This window comes from Macaca thibetana, chromosome 3 (assembly GCF_024542745.1).
Source record: "Macaca thibetana thibetana isolate TM-01 chromosome 3, ASM2454274v1, whole genome shotgun sequence".
NCBI classification, from domain to species: Eukaryota; Metazoa; Chordata; class Mammalia; order Primates; family Cercopithecidae; genus Macaca; species Macaca thibetana.
Window position 1 is genome coordinate 25,591,455 of NC_065580.1, and position 22,910 is coordinate 25,614,364.

At 37.7% G+C, this 22,910-nt stretch overlaps 2 protein-coding genes and 1 long non-coding RNA gene across 6 annotated transcripts in view; 1 reads left to right on the top strand and 2 right to left on the bottom strand.

The window, feature by feature from the left end:
• Positions 1–22,910, bottom strand: part of EXOC4 (exocyst complex component 4) — an 816,109-nt gene that overhangs the window by 545,213 nt on the left and 247,986 nt on the right. The gene's annotated exons all lie outside the window — the stretch shown is intronic.
• CHCHD3 (coiled-coil-helix-coiled-coil-helix domain containing 3) overlaps positions 1–22,910 on the top strand; it is a 1,241,194-nt gene that overhangs the window by 497,914 nt on the left and 720,370 nt on the right. The window lies entirely within an intron of this gene.
• On the bottom strand, positions 1,126–10,793 carry LOC126949718 (uncharacterized). Its single transcript, XR_007723899.1, has 2 exons — positions 9,981–10,793; positions 1,126–5,636 (listed from the first exon to the last, which is right to left on the bottom strand). It is a non-coding gene; the product is annotated as an uncharacterized LOC126949718 (long non-coding RNA).

The following is a 22,910-nucleotide window of genomic DNA, read 5'->3' on the forward strand; positions in this document are numbered from 1 at the left end:
TTTACTGACTACATCCTTTCCACACTGAATGATCATATACAGTAGGTTCCTATAGAAACTGAGACGTGTATTCATTTCCATTGATCTGGCAATCTGCTTTACACTGGGAACTTCATCTGAAAACTCACCTTGACTTGTAGCTCCCACAATTACCACATGTTGTGGGAGGAATCCAGTGGGAAGTAATTGAATCATGGAGACAGGTCTTCCCCGTGCTATTCTTATGATAGTGAATAAGTCTCGCAAGATCTGATGGTTTCATAAAGGGCAGTTTCCCTGCACAAGCTCTCTTCTCTCATCTGTGGCCATGTGAGATGTCCCTTCCACCTTCGGCCATGATTGTGAGGCCTCCCCAGCCAGGTGGAACTATGAGTCCACTAAATCTCTTTGTTTTGTAAATTGCCCAGTCTCCGGTATGTCTCTATCAGCAGCATGAAAATGAGCTAACACACATGGAGCAGGGTAAGGAACTCAAGAGAACAAAACTTATATATTATCTTTGTTAATATCTTCGAATGATTAATAGATTTGTAGGTTTCATTTTCCCATTTCAACAGACAATTGATAATAGCAGGCACTACCTTTTTCTTGATTTTTCTGTTATTCCCTGCATACTGCCTTTAAACCCTCTCTCCAGACTCATTGTGGAACTGCCATAACTAATCCTCCTTCCCAACCCTATACTTTCTATTAATCACACTGCCTCCCATGCAGTTTCAAACATGTCTTCCAACTGTCTTGATATTATTTTTACAAATCAAATAATGGTCTTTTAAATAAATGTATAGAATTCCTTTTGCTCGGTGAAGGACCCATTTACTCTCATTGTCCAAATTAGTATCAATATCATTATGGTTATGGCATACTTATGTCCCTTGGTGCATCAGAAGGATACTTAAATAGATATATACATTTTAGAAAGAATAGATTTAGGTGGATGTGCATAAATGGTGTATTTACATGTACTATTTGTGATGTAATGACTAATCTACATCACAAATGGACACATTCACACATCAAAGAGGGAAGAATAAACAACTCACCTTGAAGATGATGGCCTAAAGCAAAAATATTTTAATTGAATGTTTTCTACTGTAAATGAATGGTATAAATTCTGTAAAAAAAAAAAAAAAAAAAAAAAAAAAAAGAGCAGCTAGCTTGTCAGTTTCCCCAAAGAATAAACCCCGAATGACCATATGATCCAGACTTTCCACTTCTAGGTGTTTACCCAAGCAGGATGAAAACATGTGCATATAAAATCCTGCACATGAATGTTATTCATAGTACCCCAAAATTGGAAAAAATACAAATGTCCATCAACAGTTCATGAAGAGATATATAAAATGTCCATACAACAGAATAGTATTCAGCAATAAAGTAGAGACCAATGCCACACATGCATGAACTTGAAAACCTAAGTGAAAGAAGCCAGTCACAAAAGACCACATCTTTTAAGATTCCATTACATGAAATGTCCAGAAAAGACAATTTTTTAGAGATACAATAATTTTTGTCTGCCTAGGATTAGAGGAGAAAAGAAAGAAGAGACAGTGACTGTTAACAGGTACAGAAATTCTCTTAAGGATGACGTAAATGTCCTTAAATTGACTGTGGTGTGGTTATATACTTTGTGAACATCCTAAAAACCACTAAATTATACATATGAAATGGGCGAATAGTATGGTATGTGAATAGTATGGTAAGTATTTCCATACAGCTGCTTTTTAAAATGTAAAAGCAAAATAATAAAACAAAAGTCCCCCAAACCTTGTAGTGGTGATATAGTTGCTAAGACTGTCATATTACCCACCTTAGAGACTGTAATTTCAATAGTGATGCATCGATATTCTTCCAGTATCTTAAAGCACTGCCACTGAGCAATGGTTCAATTCGCAGCATATAGCTAATAAGTCATTTAACATTGAAGAGCAACTAGATGACAAATTTTCTATTCAGATTGATGAAACCACAATTACAGACAATAAAGCTCTTCAATACATTTGTACACAATTTTGATAATGACTATAAACTGTAAGAAGAGACGTTGTTGGTGAATTCTTTAGAAACTGGCTATAGTGAAGCATCTGTTTTTACTTCTGTAAAAACTTGATTTGATTTTTTAAAAAAGTGCTAGTCAGGAACTCTGGCTCACCCCTGGAATCCGGGCACTTTGGGAGGCCAAGGCAGGAGAATCGTTTGAGGCCAGGAGTTTGAGACCAGCCTAGACAATGTAGCAAGAGCTCACCACTACAAAAAATTTGAAAATTAGCCAGACATGTTGGAACCTGCCTATAGAACCAGCTACTGGGAAGGCTCAGGTGGGAGGATCACTTGAGCCCAGGAATTCCACCCTGCAGTAAGCTATGACCTTGTAGTGACATTCTACAATGTTGTCCAGCCTGGGTAACAGAATGAAACAGTCTCTCTCAATCTCTCTCTCTCTCTCTATATATATATATGTATATATGTGCATATATTTATATATAATTACACATATAATTATATATGTGTAATATATAATTATGTGTGTGTGTGTTTGTGTGTGTGTGTGTGTATACACACTTGGGCTACTGATTGGAGTAACCTCCATGGTTGGAAGCTATAAAGGTTTTACAAACCCACCTAAAAAAGTATGTCCTGAAGTTCTTGCAATATACTGCACCGTGCATCAGCATTAACTAATTGCACAAACAATGTTGGTCCAGTTCTTTATCCCTCTCTCAGTATAATAGTCTAAAAATAATCAAGTAAATCCATATTCCACACATATAAAAAAGTTGAGCAGCTAGTAAACAAAATAAACTATCTTGTAGAGATGTATACAAAAAAATGCTCTAAAAATTTGTTAGACATTATTAAGAACTATAGTTTAATATTACTTTATCAATCTGAGCTTCTCATTAATAATAAAGACTCAAGTGGTGGTAGCGACAAAAACATTGACTCTCCTTAGTCTAATGCATCAGATTCAAATGCCCTTATATGAAATGATATCATTTATCATAGTAATGAGCATAAAGTACTGGATCAAAAATAATTCACATTCTCCTACAGGGTCCAGATTTTTCTTGGGCTTTCCGTGCCATGTAATCGACTCAAAAAATATTAACCTATTCTTCTGTACAAATGTTTATATTTTCATTAGTCTCCTTTCAAGAACTTTGGTGCATCTTGCTGCCTGTATGGAAAGTCTCTAAATCTAGATTAAGGAGTCTCTCATCAATCATTTAGATACTGAAGGGGTTATCTGATGCTGCTCAAAGGCACCTCTTTGCCAAATTTTCTAGAACATTCATTCCAGGAGTGGATTTATCAGAAATTACATGGATAAAAGGGAAGTTACTTGTTTTAAGTATAAAGATGTTCCAGGCCATATGCAGTGGCTCACGCCTGTAATCCCAGCACTTAGGAAGGCCAAGAAAGGCAGGTCATGAGGTCAGGAGATCAAGACCATCCTGGCTAACACGGTGAAACTCCGTCTTTACTAAAAATACAAAATTAGCCAGGCACAGTGGCACACGCCTGTAGTCCCAGCTACTCAGGAGGCCGAGGGAGGAGAATCCCTTGAACCCAGGAGGTGGAGTTTGCAGTGAGCCGAGATCATGTCACTGCACTCCAGCCTGGGCAAAAGAGGGAGACTCCCATCTCAAAAGAAAAAAAAAAGATGTTCCAACAAGATGGATATTAGAACTAAATTAATCAAATTGATTACACAATAGAAACAAAATTTTATCAATACCATTAATACATGTAAAGCACCTAGAACAATGTCTGCATATAACAAACAATAAATGTTAAGTATCACGCTACATACATAAATTAATAAGCATGATATGGCGCCCTGAGCCAGCCAGCCACAATGTGCTAGGAAAACACTACCCAATGGAACAGCCAGTTTTCTCCTCTGTCCAATTACTGTCCAGCAAATTGAAGAGCAGATACAGCTCACATATCCAGCAATTTCATGAATCTTCATAATAACCAAGAACTGAAAGTAAACAAAAATGGCCTCTCAAGGGACAAGACAGATGTTAAAATTTCACAAACCTTATTACTCACCTCAGGTCTATTTACTTTTACTTTACACAGAGCAACACATTCTTATGTCCGATTTCTAACTCCAAAAGAAAGAAGGAAACAAAGACTACTAGAAGACAGTAAGCTATGAGCAGGAAGAAAATGCCTGAAACAAAGAAATAACAAATTAAATACAAATCAGACCCAAGAACACAAAAAGATAGGATGCTGGATCACTTACATCAAGGACAATCAAACTGAAACTTTAGTATAGTATGCTGTTTGGAGCTGATAATGACAACCTGAAGTTATCAATAAAAAGGTGTATCATGTTTAAAATATTATGTTCAAAAAGACAGAAAAGTATGTAAAATATCTTAGAATGCTTTTCCTAGAAAACAGGTAAAACTTTTGATGATAAAAATAATATCAAGCTGGGTGTGGTGGCTTGTGCCTGTAATCCCAGCACTTTCGGAAGCCAATGCAATGGATCGCTTGAGTTCAGGAGTTTGAGACCAGCCTGGGCAATGTGGTAAAACACTGTCTCTACCAAAAATACAAAAATTAGCCAGTCTCATAACCCAGTAAGTCTCAAAAATAGGTAAATAAATAAAAATTTAAAAATAAAATAAATAAAAATACCAGACATACAGTTAAAAGTTTCATATACTTTATTTATTTATACATTTTTTTGAGATGGAGTCTTGCTCTATTGCCCAGGCTGGAGTGCAGTGGCGCAATCTCGGCTCACTGCAGCCACCGCCTCCCGGGTTCAAGTGATTCTCCTGCCTCAGCCTCCCAAGTAGCTGAAACTATAGGTGCACGCCACCACGCCCAGCTAGTTTTGTATTTTCAGTAGAGACGGGGTTTCACCACATTGGCCAGACTAGTCTCGAACTTCTGGACTCAAGGGATCTGCCTGACTCGACCTCCCAAGGTGCTGGGATTACAAGCGTGAGCTACCACACCTGGCCAGTTTCATATACTTTATTTTCCATTTTAACTGCCTCCCTGAGGATGAGAATGATCAACCTTAATGTAATAGATTGAGGCTTAGAAAGAGTAACTTGCCAAAAATCAGATGACTAAGACCACGCTTAACCACAGCGCAGCATGACCTAAACTCAGTTAACTGTCCAGTTTGTTTGTTTGTTTGTTTTTGAGCTAAGCTCTCCCTCACTACACTAACTTCTTTGAATGTCTTGTGCACATTGATCTTCTTCCTCACTGGGAGCCTTCACAACTATCTTCCCTATGTTTGGCATTCCCTTTCTTGCCTCTGCTCCATCTCCCTGATGCTAGGATCCTTCAGAGATCTTCCCCAGAGAAGATTTCTGACTCTGTAGACTAGGCTAGATCCTGTACTATGCATTTTCTTTTTTCTTTTTCTTTTTTTTTTTTTTTTTTGAGACGGAGTCTCGCTCTATCGCCCAGGCTGGAGTGCAGTGGCGCAACCTCGGCTCACTGCAACCTCCTCCTCCTGGGTTCTAGCAATTCTACTACCTCAATTCCCGAGTAGCTGGGATTATATGCACGTGCCACCATGCCTGGCTAATTTTTGTATTTTTAACAGAGACAGGGTTTCCCCATGTTGACCAGGCTGGTCTTGAACACCTGCCCTCAGGTGATCCACCTGACTCGGCCTCCCAAAGTGCTGGGATTGCAGGTGTGAGCCACAGCGCCAGCGCATTTTCAAAGCACTGTATACCTTCCTTTCACAGCAGTTATCACAACTTAACAACTATCTGTGTGATATTTGCTTAATATATGTTTCCCCTGCTAGACTGTAATCTCCAGCAGAGTAGGATCCATTTTGTCTCATTGATATCTGAATCCTCCAACCTGAGCAGGTGGAGAAAAGTAAGAATGCTGTGCTCTGGCTAAGTGTGAAGTGGTGGGAAGGAATGGGAAGGGCGGGGAGGTGAGGATTTCACACAGGACTACCATTCACTAAATATTTACATCACAGGTACTGTTTCTGCATTTGCTTTACAATGATTATACTCAAGGGAACCAGAATATGTCACCCCAAAAAGAAAGAATGCTGCACTGTGGTTAAGCATGAAGCGGTGGGAAGGAATGAGAAGGGAGGGGAGGGAGGATTTCGCGCAGGACTAAATTCATTCACTAATATTTACATCACAGGTACTGTGCCTGCGTTTGCTCTACAATGATTATACTTAAGGGAACCAAAATATGTCACCCCGAAATATGCCACTTTGGCATAAAGATGATTCTGAACTGAAGGCAACTGAGAAAAAGCAGAAACAGGAATAGCTCTCCGCCCTCCCCCATCTGCCTAAAAGCAGGCATTAATTCTCCCTTGCGAAGGCCCACTCCGACCCCCGTGCCAGGAAATGAAGAACAATCCTTATCACCAGAGACAGAGAGAGCACTGAGATGAGTTTGCATAATCAACCCTCACAAAATAAACCTTATCTACCATGAGTCTCCCCCATATATTTTATCTTCCCACAATTTTTTTTTGCCCCCAGAAACCCAAACCATCTTTGCCTAGTCAATTCTCAACAATTTAGTACCCTTTGTTAAAATTGTATATAAGCCCCCCAATCTAACTACTTCTTTGACATTTCAGTTCCTTTCTGATTCCACACATGTAAAATTTAAAATAAAACTGGTATGCTTTTTATTTTGTTAATCTTGTTAATTTGTCTTTTTTATTGTTTAATTCACAGACCTCAAGCACACACCTAAGAGGGTATAATAGAAAATTATGTAGCCAGGATGTCTGGAGCCTAGATGTTCTGGATTAATATTTCCAAAATTCAGGTATTTTGCCTACCAGTAAAGAAAAGAGAAAGAAAAATGATGCAGATCTCGTCGATATACTCTTTCGGCTTTCCTTTCTTTTATAAATAAGTTATAAGAGCATATTAAAATTATGTACCGGACACTACAATTCTGAACTTTAAGATGGTTCTTACTTGCCAAACCACATGAGCAATGAAAAAGTCACAACTTGTGCATTACCAGGACTATCACAATACAGTCACTACAGCTTCTGGTGTGATGTGTACCACTCTGTCCTTAATGAGTGAATAAACTATCAAGACAATACGAAGTAGTCATTTGAAGTCCTGTGGGTCCCACTATCACCACCCACAGTGCGTTACTGAAAATCACTACAATGGTGTGGGTTGTTTTAATACATGCTTTTGAAACAATTCTATTGCTCGTATGCTTTCAGTGTTTAGATTGCTAAACAAATGATCTCGTAAGGTATTTCATTTAATCCTCACAACAACTGCATGAGGAAGTCTGTATTATCACCTTTTAGAGATAAGAAAATCACATGTTTTAGAGACAAAGAGTAGTTAGGCAATTTGCCAAAGGTCACTAGCCTATTAAGCAGAGCTAAGATTCAAAGTCACATGTGTTAAGGACTTGAAGAGCAATGTTCAGAGCAGCATACTCACAACAGTCAAAAAGTAGATGCAACCCAATGTCCATCAACTGATTAATGGATAAACAAAATACAGTATACTCATTCAATAAAATACTATTCAATAATAAAAAGGAATGAACTACGGATATGTGCTAAATTATAAATAAACCTCCAAACATTATGCTCACTAAAACAAGGTCATACAAAAGACCACATCACGATTCTATTTATATGAAATGTCCCAAAAGGTAAATATACAGAGACAGAAATTAGATTGGTGATCTTCTGAGGCTGAGGTGGGGATTTACTGTAAACAGGCACAAGGGATAACATAAATGGGTTGACATGCTCTAAAACTGAATTGTGGTAATGTTTGTAAACCAGTAAATTCACTAAAAATTACTGAATTGTACATTTAAAAGGGGCGAATTTTATGTTCTGTAATTACGCCTCCATAAACTTGTTAAAAATAAAACAGGTGTATCTGACTGCAAAAGATACACCATTTCACTAGGTGAAAAGAAGAAGAAAGAAAAGATGTAAGATGACGGGGACCCAGTGACACATGTGGAATAATTTACAATGAACTTACAAAGTCATCTGTAAAAACATCTCATAGGTTTTAAAGAGATACCCTTCATTAACAAAGACAGACAATGCCATCTTCAATACAAACAGCAAGGTTTGCTTACAAGTAACAGAACATCCAAATAAACTGGTTAAACAAGACAGACATGTATTTCTCTCTCCAATCTGACAGCACACAGTCCAGGGCTGGAAATATTGGTCTGTGATCATGTGGCATCAAGGCTCCTTCCTGCTCTACTAGTGCTTGGCTTCCAATTTCAAAGTGGCCTCAGAGTCCGAGATGGCCACTAAAACATCCAAATGCCAGGGAGAGAGGAAGAGGAAGGGTTATAAAAGAGTACCTTCCAGCTGAGCCTTCTTTAAGGAATTTTCTCCGAAGTCCTATCCAACTACCTCTGCTTGTATTTCAATGGTTGCACCCAACTGCAAAAGACACTGAGAAATGTATCACTGGCAACACTGCCACCTTAAATACAATCAGAAGGGGTAAAAAAAGGAGGAGAAAGGGGTGAGTAATTGGATACTAAGCAACCAGCAGTTTCTACTATGTGCCTTCTAAAATTGCTCGGGACCAAAAATAATCCAAAGAAAGTCTGGAATAAAAACTCAACAGTAACGTACAACAAACATGTAGCACAATGATAATATCTCTCTACAGCATTTTATTATTTTTCAATAGTGTGGTATGCCTTATAAGCATCTAAACTGACTAGTCATTTTCAATTCACAATTAGTACAAAATCTCTATTGGAGTAACAGTTTGGATGCTACTCCTTCATCCTCTTCCTGCTTTCCCATCTCTAGTTTTATAATTCACGCATAAAACCCAAATGCAGGAGACTGGTACAAACACCCTGATAATTGTTAATTTGTGACTGTAGCTACAGGTTTTATGTCATTTGATGGAAATGTCTCTTTTCAAATTGCTCTAGGCCCAAGGGAAAAGGTGTAAGGTTGATGATCTCTTACAGTGCACGCATAATTCTATTAGGTTTGATCTTCTCCAGGGGAAATAAGATAATTCCTAAGTGCTACAATGTCAAAGAGGAAACAAAAGTAGTTGGTCATGGGCAATAAAGCTATCCTGATTAGCACCACCTTTCATCATTTTTATTACCAGGTTTAGAGTAGTGCTTCTCAAAGTGTGTTCCCTCCATCAGCATCTTAAAAGGACTTGTTAGAAATGCAAATTTTCCTTTGGGAGGCCGAGACGGGCGAATCACGAGGTCAGGAGATCGAGACCATCCTGGCTAACACAATGAAACCCCGTCTCCACTAAAAATACAAAAAAAATTAGCCGGGCGTGGTGGCGGCGCCTGTAGTCCCAGCTACTCGGGAGGCTGAGGCAGGAGAATGGCGGGAACCCGGGAGGCGGAGCTTGCAGTGAGCCGAGATCGCGCCACTGCACGCCAGCCTGGGCGACAGAGCGAGACTCCGCCTCAAAAAAAAAAAAAAAAAAAAAAAAGAAATGCAAATTTTCAGACCCCATCTCAGACCTACTGTGTCAGAAACTCAAGTAATGGGGCCCTGCAAGCTGTGTTCACAAGACTTCCAGGTATTTGATGCACCCCAAAGTTAGAGAACACCGTCTTACGAAATACTTCGTATTTCATTTCTTTCACTGAAAAGACATAAGTTCTCAAGGACAATGATATAAGAAATATCATGATGTATTATTCAGTTGGGTACCTTCATAGCCATGGATTAAAAAAAAAACAATCTGTGTATTTGTTACTGATTTTTCTTTTCTTTTCTTTTCTTTTTTGCTCTTGTTGCCCAAGGCTGAGAGAGTGCAGTGGCGCGATCTCAGTTCACAACAACCTCTGCCTCCCAGGTTCAAGTGATTCTCCTGCCTCAGCCTCCCGAGTACCTGGGATTACAGGCATGCACCGCTATGCCCAGCTAATTTTGTATTTTTGGTAGAGACAGGGTTTCACCATGCTGGCACGGCTGGTTTTGAACTCCTGACCTCAGGTGATCCACCTGCCTCGGTCTCCCAAAGTGCTGGGATTACAGTACTGATTTTTCATGTTACCAGAAGAGGAATTATAATGCTGCAGTTTATAACTTAACACTTTACACTTCAGAACTAGCCAGTGGTGACAGGGAAAAAAGTCAACTGGTCATGCTAAAATTCTTTCAGTCATGTTCGGCTATGGTCATCAACATAGGAGTGATTCTCATGCTTTCTACAAGGAAATATATGTTGGGTCACATACTGGGCCAACCATTGCTAGACAAGAAAGCTATGCCCTATTTGCATGGCACATGTATTTTACCTTGAGAGCACATCTCAACAGACTGAGATTCTAATTTCGGATTCCGCAACGGTACTACCTTCAGTAAACTGTTAAATATCTATTCTTCCCTTCTGAAAAGTACAGATGCTGCCCACTCACAATTGATCCAGAAGGATACTATGATGCTGACAGTTTATAAAACAGACTGATTTTAAGAAGAAATGCAGTCATGTTGCTACTTAGTAACAAGATATTTGAGATTTAATTTAAAAACTTAGTGAAATCTTGAAACTTCATGTTAATAGGAAATTTTTTTAGACTACTAAATAAGCTAGATAGGTATATCGACTAATGTTAATTAACAGATTTATATATATATATATATTTTTTTAAGTTGAGAAACAATAAGGACTGTGAGACACTAGAAGTGATTCCCCAAGGAAAACTGTAATATCTACTTACTTTATGGTCTTTTAAAAACATCCATCTGAAAGACATCATACTATCAAAAATACTACTACTATAATAGGTTTGAAATTATTTTTAGAAAAATCATCTTTGTCCCCAAATTAAATCTTATCTAAATGTCTGACTAGGAGGAAAAGTATTTGTAATACATTTGTATCTAGAATATATAGAGTATCTAAAAATCAGTAATAAAAAAAAAAACTCCAATAAAAATAGGAAAGAGGTGTTAGGGATTATTTTTAGACTCGATAATAATTAAGTGAAAAACTACAAATGTCAAATAAATGCAAAAAATATGCTAAACCTGGTTAGTAATCAGGTACACACTCTAATCAAGTTGGTAAAATTTCAAATTTTTAAGACCTAAAATTTAAATTTAAACAATTTGATAATATTCAGTGATGTCAAGGATGAAAAGAAATGATGTTTCCATAGATTCTGAAAGAAGTATAAACTAGGAAACACTGGAAAGTAATTTGTTAGTCTATCAAATGTTAGATAAGACTATCTTTTTTATCCAATGATTCATCTTCTAGATACCTACATTAAAGGAGTATCACAAATGTTCATAAAAGCCTGTATTGCAACATTTTTTGAAATAGCCAACTTTAGAAAATATGTCTGTGTGAAATCCCAACATACAAAACCAAAAAAATTAAGCATCCCTGGATGAAGCTTTCAAGAGGAAATTGAGAATTCTGATCGCCTAATTTCTTATACCTTTCCAGACCTCTAACTGTTCTAGGGAACATAGTGTTTTAAAACTGCTAGAGTAGATTAACTCAGAAAATGCTTCCTAGCCACAGGGAAGAATGTAATTTTTTGAGGGGGTTTAATATCACTAATGATTATCCAAACTTTAATTACAGACATGAGTACATTTAGATTACCAGAACATTACCATGAGTGCCATCTACAACCTAAAACAATCATATTAAAGAAATATATCCTCCCTAATTTATTTAGGTATTCTAAAACGTATCCTGTCATCCAATTACCAAATATAATACAACTAACAAGCCAACCACTAAACAGGGTATGAATATTTTTCAAAGTATTTTTCCAGCATATCTCTCATTTAAAAAAAAAAAAAATCTAGTTGAAGAAGGCCATTTGAAAGTATTTACATATTCCATTGAACATAACAAAAAGGAACTGTTCATTCATCCTGTACTAAATGCTGCTGATGGACACTGCCTGCACAGTGAGTAAGCAGGAGACTTAAGCAGTAGCTAATGGCAATTAAGCTGAACACAACCACAAAATCATAGCAATTGAAACTCCCAGAGAGAAATGTAAAAAGTCATCCAAGCTACTAATCATTTATAACTTTTTTTTACATTATTTAAAAGAATCTAACTACAGAACATCAAGCTTTTGTTATTATACTATCAAGCTTGTGTTACATTATCAAGCAATTAGAGAAAAATCTGAAAACCTTAATGTGATCTAAGATAGTACTACATTCTTAGAAGACTCAGAATGGGTATGAGATCTCTAACTTAGGAGGTATTGCAATTAGCTGGACCTCACAGAAGGTTCATATAAGATACAAAGAGAAGTTCTCGATGTTACATTAGAAAAATTTTCATTGCTATAGTTAGTTTCATGCCATTAAAACAAAATATTTCTATTAAATACAGGATGTCATAGTTAACCAAAAATTCTTTTTCACTGACCATTTTCTTATGGGCTGCAAAAATCATACAATTCGAACTCTGGAAATTGCAGACAAGAGCAGACTATTAAACAATTAAAATGAACCCATAATTTTGGAAAAATTAGGCTCAGAGACAAAGGTGCGGTTATCAAAACTGGCAGGAGGGCACAGGAAACAAAAGCCAAAATCGGACTGTGGTTCTTGGGAATCATTAAGAACTCATCTAAATGTGTTTTTCAAAAAGTGGATAGAAGATTTTCACACTATAAACCTTAAGTGTCCATTTGCCTGCCTTTCTCCTAACTTATTCAAGACACTGCTCGAGTCTCACAGCCTACTCTTCTTCAACAAACTAACAGCCTTTTCCTTAGGCAGAGTCTGTAGTTTTTCTTTCCATCTATTACTGTTTTAAAAGCTCAACTCCAGCGTTTCCATTTATCTCACAGATGACTCATAACATTTCAGTCTCCGACCTGACTCTCTGCCAACCCATTGCTTTGAACCCTGAGGTTTCCATATTTCATTTCGCTGGCCTACACTCACTTTCATGCTCACAAAAATCTAATTTCATAAATTAGATTGACTACTATCCTAAGAAAATGGGGTTCTTTGTACCTACACTACTTCTGCTAGAGTAGGAAATTCTCATGAAAGCAAGTATTTAGATGAGAAGTGGAAAAGAGTTCCAGAGACTCAATAATAATACAGTTATCCCAACAGAAATAACAATCATAGATATTTAATAAATATCTCTTCAGATATAATCATATAAACACACATTAGTTGATCACTATTAAAGATTAATTATGTCATACTAAAAACTAAAGGCATTCTTTTCCACCCATCACCAGCAATGATTTTTAAATATTCTTCCACATCCATCATCTACCATGATATAAACTGAGCATAAGCAAATCAAGCAAAGCAAAAATGAGCCAGTAGAACAGGTGACACCCTCACCTCACCACTGGGAATTCAACATGATAATATGATTATTATCAACTCTTAAAGCCTCTTAAAGCAAATCAAGTTCCTTAATTAAATGATCAATTGAGCTATAACAAACTGTACTTTTAAAAAAACTTCACATTAAAGGAGAAAAAAAAAACAAACAAACCTAGAATAGCTATGCTTTTCTGCTTTTCTACTCCATTAAATAATCCTTGCTTTCTTTCAAATGATTCACACTTAATTACTATGCCTCTCTTAATTTTCTCAATTTTTATAAATTCAATTTCTCTGCCTACCTGTGATGTTAATATAATTAATATTAAATGTTACTAAGCATTTAAATATAGGTTAGATGTATTTAATTTACATTTATTACAAAAGGATATCATTTTATGTGCTTTCACTAAAGTTGTTATATTGTTTTCTTCTGTTGATAATAAGGCTCTCCAAGTTGGGAACTGTATTTGTATATGTATTTATGAATATATGTGTGTGTGTATACGTGTGTATACATATATACACACATCTATACATATCTACATGTGTATATATACACACATCTACACGTGTGTATATATACGTATATATACACATATATATACACACACACGTAACAATAGCATTTTGTAAACCTAATGAAAACTTGGTAACTTCTTCCTGCTCCCCACCCCTCTAATCTGAAGATACTGCTGGGTATCACAGACTCCCTGAAGGCTACCCATGTACCCTCCCCCAAACCACCCAACACAAAACACACATAGACTGAGAATCCCTAATTCATATGCTTAGGCTCCCTTTGTTATGGACCTGGTAGGAACATTTCCCAACAAAGAAAATATCCATAAATATAACTATAAATTCTTTCCACAAATGTTTATTGGATGCCGAAAGGCATGTAATCATAATCATCAATATCTAAAAACATGAAGATCAGCATTGATAACTGATGACTACAAATCTGACAAGATCAACTCTTCAGCCTCTGACTGGCAGTTTTCTTCCTTTTTCCCCCAAGATTAAACTGTAGCCAATTTTCATCCAGGCAGTGATAGATACTCTTCATCAACAAAGGAAGGAGGATTAAGCAAGACTGACAAACAAAGCTGAGAATCCACAGTAGGATTGCAAGAATGATAGGCTAGATCAATGGATCATATTCCTAAATCAGAGGGGCTTTAGAGAGAAAAATGCAATACCAAAAGTCTCTGATTATATAAATGACATATGGCCTCTTCCATTCATTTTTGGTGTAGTCTGGAATCTGCTTATGAAGATGTTTTTTAAAACAACTTCCCAGATTCTAACAAAAAGTCCTATCCCTTATTTGAATAGAGAAACCAACGCTAGGAGAATATGAGAGAAACCAGATTCACACGAGACTATCAATCAGTTCTCAGTCCCTCTCCCACCCTGGGCCAAAGACGCATTGTTCACTTGTGTTCCCTCTTAGAACTGGATGCCAACGAGTTTCCTAACATCAATAGGCAAGTAATCCATAAATAGTACATATTACTAATTTTAATATTTATAGTATACCATTTTTATACTATTTATAGATAGGCAATTCATCATACATGCAAATATGAAAACAAGGTAATGAAGAGAAGGTTGGATGATTCAAAAATACTGACAAGGTCTCTTAAAAATCTTAGAACCTATTGAATAAAGAACAGAGGCATATGAGTTTTAACTTGGCAGAATGAATTAAAACAAAGGATACACTGCTCCTCTATTTCTCTGTGAAAATTAGATGTCCAAATTAAGAGGAGACAAGATGAAAAATATTTTCCAGAACAAATGCATTTTTCATTATGTTGCATTCCTCAGGGAACACCAATTACACTGATGACAGAATACACTTTGTTTTACAGCAAACCTGGGATTGCCTTACTTTCTATCTCAGCCACCTAAGCTTGACAAGGCCACTTATCAATAAGTGGTCATCTATGGCTTCACATAACCCACAACCTAAACTGTGTTTTGAGTGACTTAAAAAAGTTAAAAACACCAATGTAAAGAAACAGACCCCCTGCCCACCGTCAAAAAAAAAAGCAAGAAGCTCCCTTTTCCAACAAGAGAAATTTTGGCCTCTCTCCAACATATATAAACATTTTAAATATTTGTTCAGCCACTGAATATCCAAGAGAAATTTATGAGAGAAAAACTGAATAATAAGTAACAATGAAGGAACAAAACAATATTGCTGTGCTCCTAAAACATACTTGCAGCAAACATTTACAACAGATATTTTGCATAGCAAATAGGCCACTACAGAATCAGTCCTTTCAGGTTCTTCCATTTCAGACTTGTTGTTCTTTCCCTCCTCTGAATTTCCCACTGCCGTAACAGCAATCTCAGTATCAAAATCAAAAGACTCTTTTTTTTTTTACATATAATTTCACACTCCCCCACTCCCGCTTTGCTGTCAAGTGTCTGACCCTGGTTTGATAATCTCATTTCCTGAGAATCAAAAAGCTGGAAATTTAAGCTTCCTCGAGTGTTAATTGCGGCCCTGCTCCACTGCTAATCAAAAAATTGGATGTTTTGCATGAAAATGCTTCTCTAATTAATTCTCAGTCATAAATCGCCCTGGTTTTAATAACCCCTCCTTGATTGGATAGCCTTTGAAGAGACAGTGCAGCTAATCCGCTAAACCAGAAAAAACACACGCAGAGGAAATAATAAGTGGGCTTACAAGGTATGAACTAGATGATTGCATTAATACTGTCAAACCAAAAAAGTGAGTTTCCTTTCCAGGTCTTCCAGACCTCACCCTGTACCCCAATAAAATAAACCACGAAACTAGGAATCATGAACAAAGGCAACTGTCAAAGAGGTCATGCATCAGAAGTCAAATCTTTTCACCCTGCTTCCTCATAAAACAGCCATTCCCATCATTTTTAAAAAAAGAAGTTTCCCTTGACATTTTTTCCCCTAGAAACCAGAGATCCAGCAATGTCCACTTGTCACAATGTCTATTTTAATAAGACAAGGTTTGTGCTTCTCCCCTTCTCTCTGTTTCTGACTGACAATATATTATCACACATATCTCTGAGAGGTGCTGAACTGAATTTTCATTATCTAAAATGTCAAGATTCATTTTTGTCATCAGAGAACACAGCTGGTCTACACCAGCAGCCCTCTGATTAATTCAAATGGAACAAGTCACCTATACATAACTTCATTTTCCCTAGACTAGTCCTTGCATTCTGAAAGTTTTAATTTACAGCTTCTCAGTTTAAGATACCATTTGCTGCCATGGTGGCACTCAAAGAAAAACATAAAGTCTTAATTATCAGAGCTTTGCTTTAGCCCTGTGATTACTAATAAAGCAACAATTGGGAATTTTTATCTTCAAAGCAGTACTTATTCAGAACTTACCCACAAACTTCCAGAAGATGCTGGAAATATAGATATATACAATAATGAGCATTTTATGAGTATTTTTAGTAAGCATTATTTTTAATGTGTAATTATATATATACATATATGTCATACACACACAAACATATACATACATGTATGGCTTTCCAGTTGACTCGTAAAATAGTTACATGTATTTTCTCTGTATTTAAAAACTTCATGGAGGTAGACACAAGTTATTCCAAAAGACATGACCTATAATAAGAGGTTTAGATGAATTCTCACAAGAGAAAAAGGATTTGAGGTTGATTCTAACTTGGATATAGAAGGCCTGAATCCACATTCGTGTGGCCTCCTACATCAATAAGATGTTCTATTAAAAATAAACCACCATAATGAGATACGACTACACACCCACCACAATGTCTAAAATTAAAAGAACGGACAATACCAAGTGCTGACACACATTGTTGCTGGGAACATAAAATAATACATTTATTTTAGAAAACTGGGAATTTCTTTAAAAGTTAAACATACACTAATCATATGACTTAAGAATCCCACTCTTACATGTTCCTCAGGGAATACTGTCCCACACAGACACCTGCACACAAATGTTCACAGCAGCATTATTCACAATAACTAAAAACTAGAAACAACCCAAACGTACATCAACAACTGCAGGGATAAGCAATAAATGGTATCTCCATACAATAGAGTACTACTCAGCAGTGAAAGGAACAACTACTGAAGAATGCAACACTGAGGATGAATGTCAACATCATCATGTGGAGTGAAAGAAGATGGTCACAAAATTGTCTATTCTATGATTCCAGTTACATCAAATTCTAGAAGTCAAAAGCTCATCTATTATGCCATAAAACATTTTAACAGTTACCAAGGGCTTGAAATCGAGGGAGAAACACTGAAAAGGACACAAAGAAACTTCTAGGTAATGAAAATGTTCTATATCTTAATAGTGGTATTATTTTCACAGGTGTATACATCCACCAAAACTTATCAAATTGTTCATTTTAAATAAATGTGGATTATATAGAAAATATCTCAATAAAGTGGAAAATACACAAGCCATTTCAAATGCAAGTTATTTTGCAAACTCTATATAACAAAACTATTATGTAACAACTTTGTCCTTCATTGGTTTTGTGACTTTGGTCAAGTTACTTAATCTCCATGAGCCATGTTTTTTTTCCTTAAGCTATAAAAGAAATGAAATAACAAGGCATATTAGTTCATTCTCACACTGCTATGAAGAAATACCTGAGACTGGGTAATTTACAAATAAAAGAGGTTTAACTGGCTCACAGTTCTGTAGGCTGTACAGGAAGCATAGTGGTTTCTGCTTCTGGGGAGGCCTCAGGAAATGTATAATTATGGCAGAAGGTAAAAGGGAAACAGAAGGTAAAGGCGCGTCTTACATGGCAAGAGCAAGAGAAAAATCTCAGGAGAACCCTGTCACAAGAACGGCACAGAGGTGATTGATGGTGCTAAACCTTACATGAGAACTCCGTCCCTGTGATCCAATCACCCCCATCACACCCCACCTCCCACACTGGAGATGACAATTTGACATGAGATTTGAGTGGGGACACATATCTAAACCATATCAAAAGGCCTACTTGACAAAATGATTATGAGAACAAAATAATTATGTATATACCCTAAATAATTCCATCTCAGTCACTTCACGCTCTTCTCTCAAATAACATTAGTTTCTCTTAGCTTCCTTCTTAATATAATCTAATCTGTGATATATTCCTGTATATCTCCAAGTATTATCCACTTATGGAAAAAACCTCTAAACTTGAAGGGAAAATACCTAAGCTACTGTCTCATTCAGGCATTTGTTTAATAATATTGAACTTCTTTTACTTTTAATAAGCATGATTATGTATTAGGTGCTTACTATACTAGTGATTGGTATATACTGACTTGGTCCCTGACTGCAAGGAACTTAAAATGAATGATAAATACACATTTCAAACAACAGCAAATAATTAAATAACTAAGTATGCCAATTGAATAATGTAAGTATGCCATGTGCTACAAAGAAGGAAGCTGACCTGGTCTGGGGTAATTTTTTTTTTTTTCCGAAAAGTTTCCCGAAGGAAATAATGGTTAAGAGAATAAAAGAAGATATACTACCTGTAAAATGTTTCAGAATACTGATTGACACACGGTAAGTACTTAATAAGCATTATATAAAACTCTTATTATACAGAGAAGATTAGCTTAAAGATGGCATTAATTATCAAGAATATGGAAGGAAGCCAATTCCATGTACAGACAGCAGCATGCAAGGAGGCTCCAAGGCCTGAACAAGCACAGCATGTTCTGGGAAGTCCGCAATGCTATGATTTTCAAAAGGGGCCAAGAAGCTGCTGCAGATAGTGGTGGCTAAATCATGCAGAACTTTATTAGGCATATTGAGGACATGGGGCTTAGTACTAAGTACATAAGAAATTATTAACCACCTTTAACTCACTGTAGTTCTGGTACAAAGAATGGTTTGGAGGGATAAGAGATAGAAGCAAGAACAACCAAGAGATGATGGCAGTTAGAACCTGTGTAGAAGCAAGGGACATTTTATGTTTGTTTGTTTTTGAGATGGAGTCTCGCTCTGTCACCTAGATTGGAGTGCAGTGGTATGATCTCAGCTCACTGCAAGCTCCACCTCCCAGGTTCACGCCACTCTCCTGCCTCAGCCTCCCGAGTAGCTGGGACTACAGGGGCCCACCACCACGCCTGGCTAATTTTTCGTATTATTAGTAGAGATGGCGTTTCACCATGTTAGCCAGGAGGGTCTTGATCTCCTGACCTCATGATCCACCCATCTCAGCCTCCCAAAGTGCTGGGATTACAGGCATGAGCCACTGTGCCTGGCCGCTAGGGACATTTAAAAAAGAAACAGTTTTGATTTGCATTTCTCTGATGGCCAGTGATGACGAGCATTTTTTCATGTGTCTGTTGGCTGTACACGTCTTCTTTTGAGAAATGTCTGTTCATATCCCTTGCCCACTTTTTGATGGGGTTATTTTTTTCTTGTAAATTTGTTTGAGTTCTTTAGGTTCTGGATATTAGCCCTTTGTCAGATGAGCAGATTGCAAAAATTTTCTCCCATTCTGTATGAGATACCATCTCACACCAGTTAGAATGGCAATCATTAAAAAGTCAGGAAACAACAGGTGCTGGAGAGGATGTGGAGAAATAGGAACACTTTTACACTGTTGGTGGGATTGTAAACTAGTTCAACCATTATGGAAAACAGTATGGCGATTTCTCAAGGATCTAGAACTAGAAGTACCATATGACCCAGCTATTCCATTACTGGGTATATACCCAAAGGATTATAAATCATGCTGCTATAAAGACACATGCACACGTATGTTCATTGCAGCACTGTTCACAATAGCAAAGACTTGGAATCAACCCAAATGTCCATCAGTGACAGACTGGATTAAGAAAATCTGGCACATATACACCATGGAATACTATGCAGCCATAAAAAAGGATGAGTTTGTGTCCTTTGTAGGGACATGGATGCAGCTGGAAACCATCATTCTCAGCAAACTATCGCAAGAACAGAAAACCAAACACCGCATGTTCTCACTCATAGGTGGGAACTGAACAATGAGATCACTTGGACTAGGGAAGGGGAACATGACACACCAGGGCCTATTATGGGGAGGGGGGCGGGGGGAGGGATTGCATTGGGAGTTATACCTGAAGTAAATGACGAGTTGATGGGTGCTGACAAGTTGATGGGTGCAGCACACCAACATGGCACAAGTATACATATGTAACAAACCTGCACGTTGTGCACATGTACCTAGAACTTAAAGTATAATAAAAATAAAGTAATTAATAAATTAAAAAAAAAAAAGAAACAGTAAGTGGGTTTGTAAGGCACTTAGGAGGCAGCATCAGTAGGATCTGGTGACAGATTAACTGTCTAGGGTAAAGGAGGACGAGTCAAGGATGCCTTTCAGGTTTACCAACAGTGCCATTTAACAAAATTAGGTGCACTGAAAGAAAAGCAGGTTTGAGAGTGGTAGGGAGAAGGAAGAATCATGAGTTTCATTTGGGTATGTTCAGTGCCGGGTGCTCATAAGACAGCCCAGGAAGGTAACATGATAATCTGTGCTGCCTTCCTCAGGGGCTATCATCACAATGATGTCTTTACTGTATCTATAACTACAAACATTTTCAAAATGGGTATCTCATACTATAAAGTCCACAGTAACAGAGAAAACCTGTAAGACTTCCATCCTTTCCCAAAGCCCCTTTCAGCTTCCAAATTAAATAAAAGCCATAGAGAACTGGAGGGGCAAGGAGATATTTCAAGGCTGACAGATGTGTCTTCCTCATTAGTATAGCGGTATCCCTGCCTGTCACGTGGGAGACCGGGGCTTGATTCCATGACAGGGAGGCAAAGGTGTTACTTTGGCCAGGGCGTGGTGGCTCACCCCTGTAATCCCAACACTTTGGGAGGCTGAGGTGGGTGGATCACGAGGTCAGGGGTTTGAGACCAGCCTGGCCAGCATGGTGAAACGCCATATCTACTAAAAATACAAAAGTTAGCCAGGCTTGTTGGCAGGCATCTGTAGTCCCAGCTACTCGGGAGGCTGAGGCAGAAGAATTGCTTGAACCTGGGAGGCAGAGGTTGCAGTGAGTGAGCCGCAATCAGAACCACTGCACTCCAGTCTGGGCAACAGAGCAAGACTCCGTCTCAAAAAGAAAAAAAAAAAAAGACTGACAGACAGTTGGAGTAAATTTAGGGTAGGGTAGGGTAGGGTATTTTCCTTTCTTACAACAAGAGAGCTAGTCTAGCAACTTTCATCCATCAGTCTTACGAACTACATGGGAGTCTCAAAGGGACAATTTCACAAATTTAGCAGCTTAGAAAAACAAAAATTGACGATCTCACAATTTCTGTGGGTCAGAAGTCCAGGCATGGGTTAGCTGAGTCCTGTGTTTAGGGTTTTACTATGCTGAAATCAAGGTGTCAGGCAGGGTCACAATCTTATCCAAGGCTTAGGGCCCTCCTCCTAGCTCATTCTGATTGTTGGGAGAATTCTGTTCCTTTCGGTTATAGGATGGGGCCCCTATTTTTCTGTTGGCTGTTAGACAGATGACCCCAGGTCCTTACAACATGGCCTAATCTATTCACAAGAATTACTACTTTGAGGCTAACAGAAGAGCACCTTCTGCTGCTTTTTGTCTCTTGTAAGGGTTCAAATGAATGTGTGAGGCCAAAGCAAGGTAATCTCCCTTTTGATTCACTCAAATTTAAATTATTAGGGATTTTAGTCACACTTGCAAAATCCATTCAGTGTTGCCATATAAAAAAAACTAACCCTGAGAGTGACAGTCCATCAGAATCATGGATACCACCCACACTAAGGGGAAAAATTATAAATACATGGGCATGGGTCTGGTCACTGGGGTCATTCTAGAATTCTGCCTACTACCAGTGGGAATATCAGTAATAAAGATGCAATAAAAAGACCATTCCAACTAGAAAACCACTGACCAAAAAATTACAAAAAGTTGAAAGAGAGGAGATATCTTTATCTTCCACCTTGAAGGTGCTAAGAAATATGGTAGGTGATTTCTAGTAAGAAAGGCCACTAAAGAATTCTGGGCAGAAACTGTATGAACATGATCAGGACTTCTTCTAGAAAGAATACAAGATCACTGAACTATGAAAAACTATACTGGCTGGGTGCAGTGGCTCAAGCCTGTAACCCCAGTGCTTTGGGAAGTTGAGGCAGGAAGACTATTTGAGGTCAGGAGCTTGAGACCAGCCTCAGCAAAAAGGTGAGACCTTGTCTCAACAAAAAAGTTAAAAAACTGGCCAGGTGTGATGGCACATGCAGTGGTGCACACCTGTGGCCCTAGCTACTTGGGAGGCTAAGGCAGGAGTATCACCTGATGTCCAGGAGGTCAAGGCTGCAGTGAGCTATGATCACACTGGTGCACTGCACTCCAGCCTGGGGGACAAGCAAGACTCCATCTCAAAAAAAACCAACAACAACAACAAAAAAGCTGCACTGTAAATCAGTAAACTGGCAGACAGTCTGAATAGCAAATAATCAAATCCAGAAATTCCTGCCAGTATGAGGGCAGGGGAAGGGTGCAGAAGTAAGGAAAGCTTAGACTCTTTTATTTTGTCTTAAAAAAAAAAAAAAAAGTA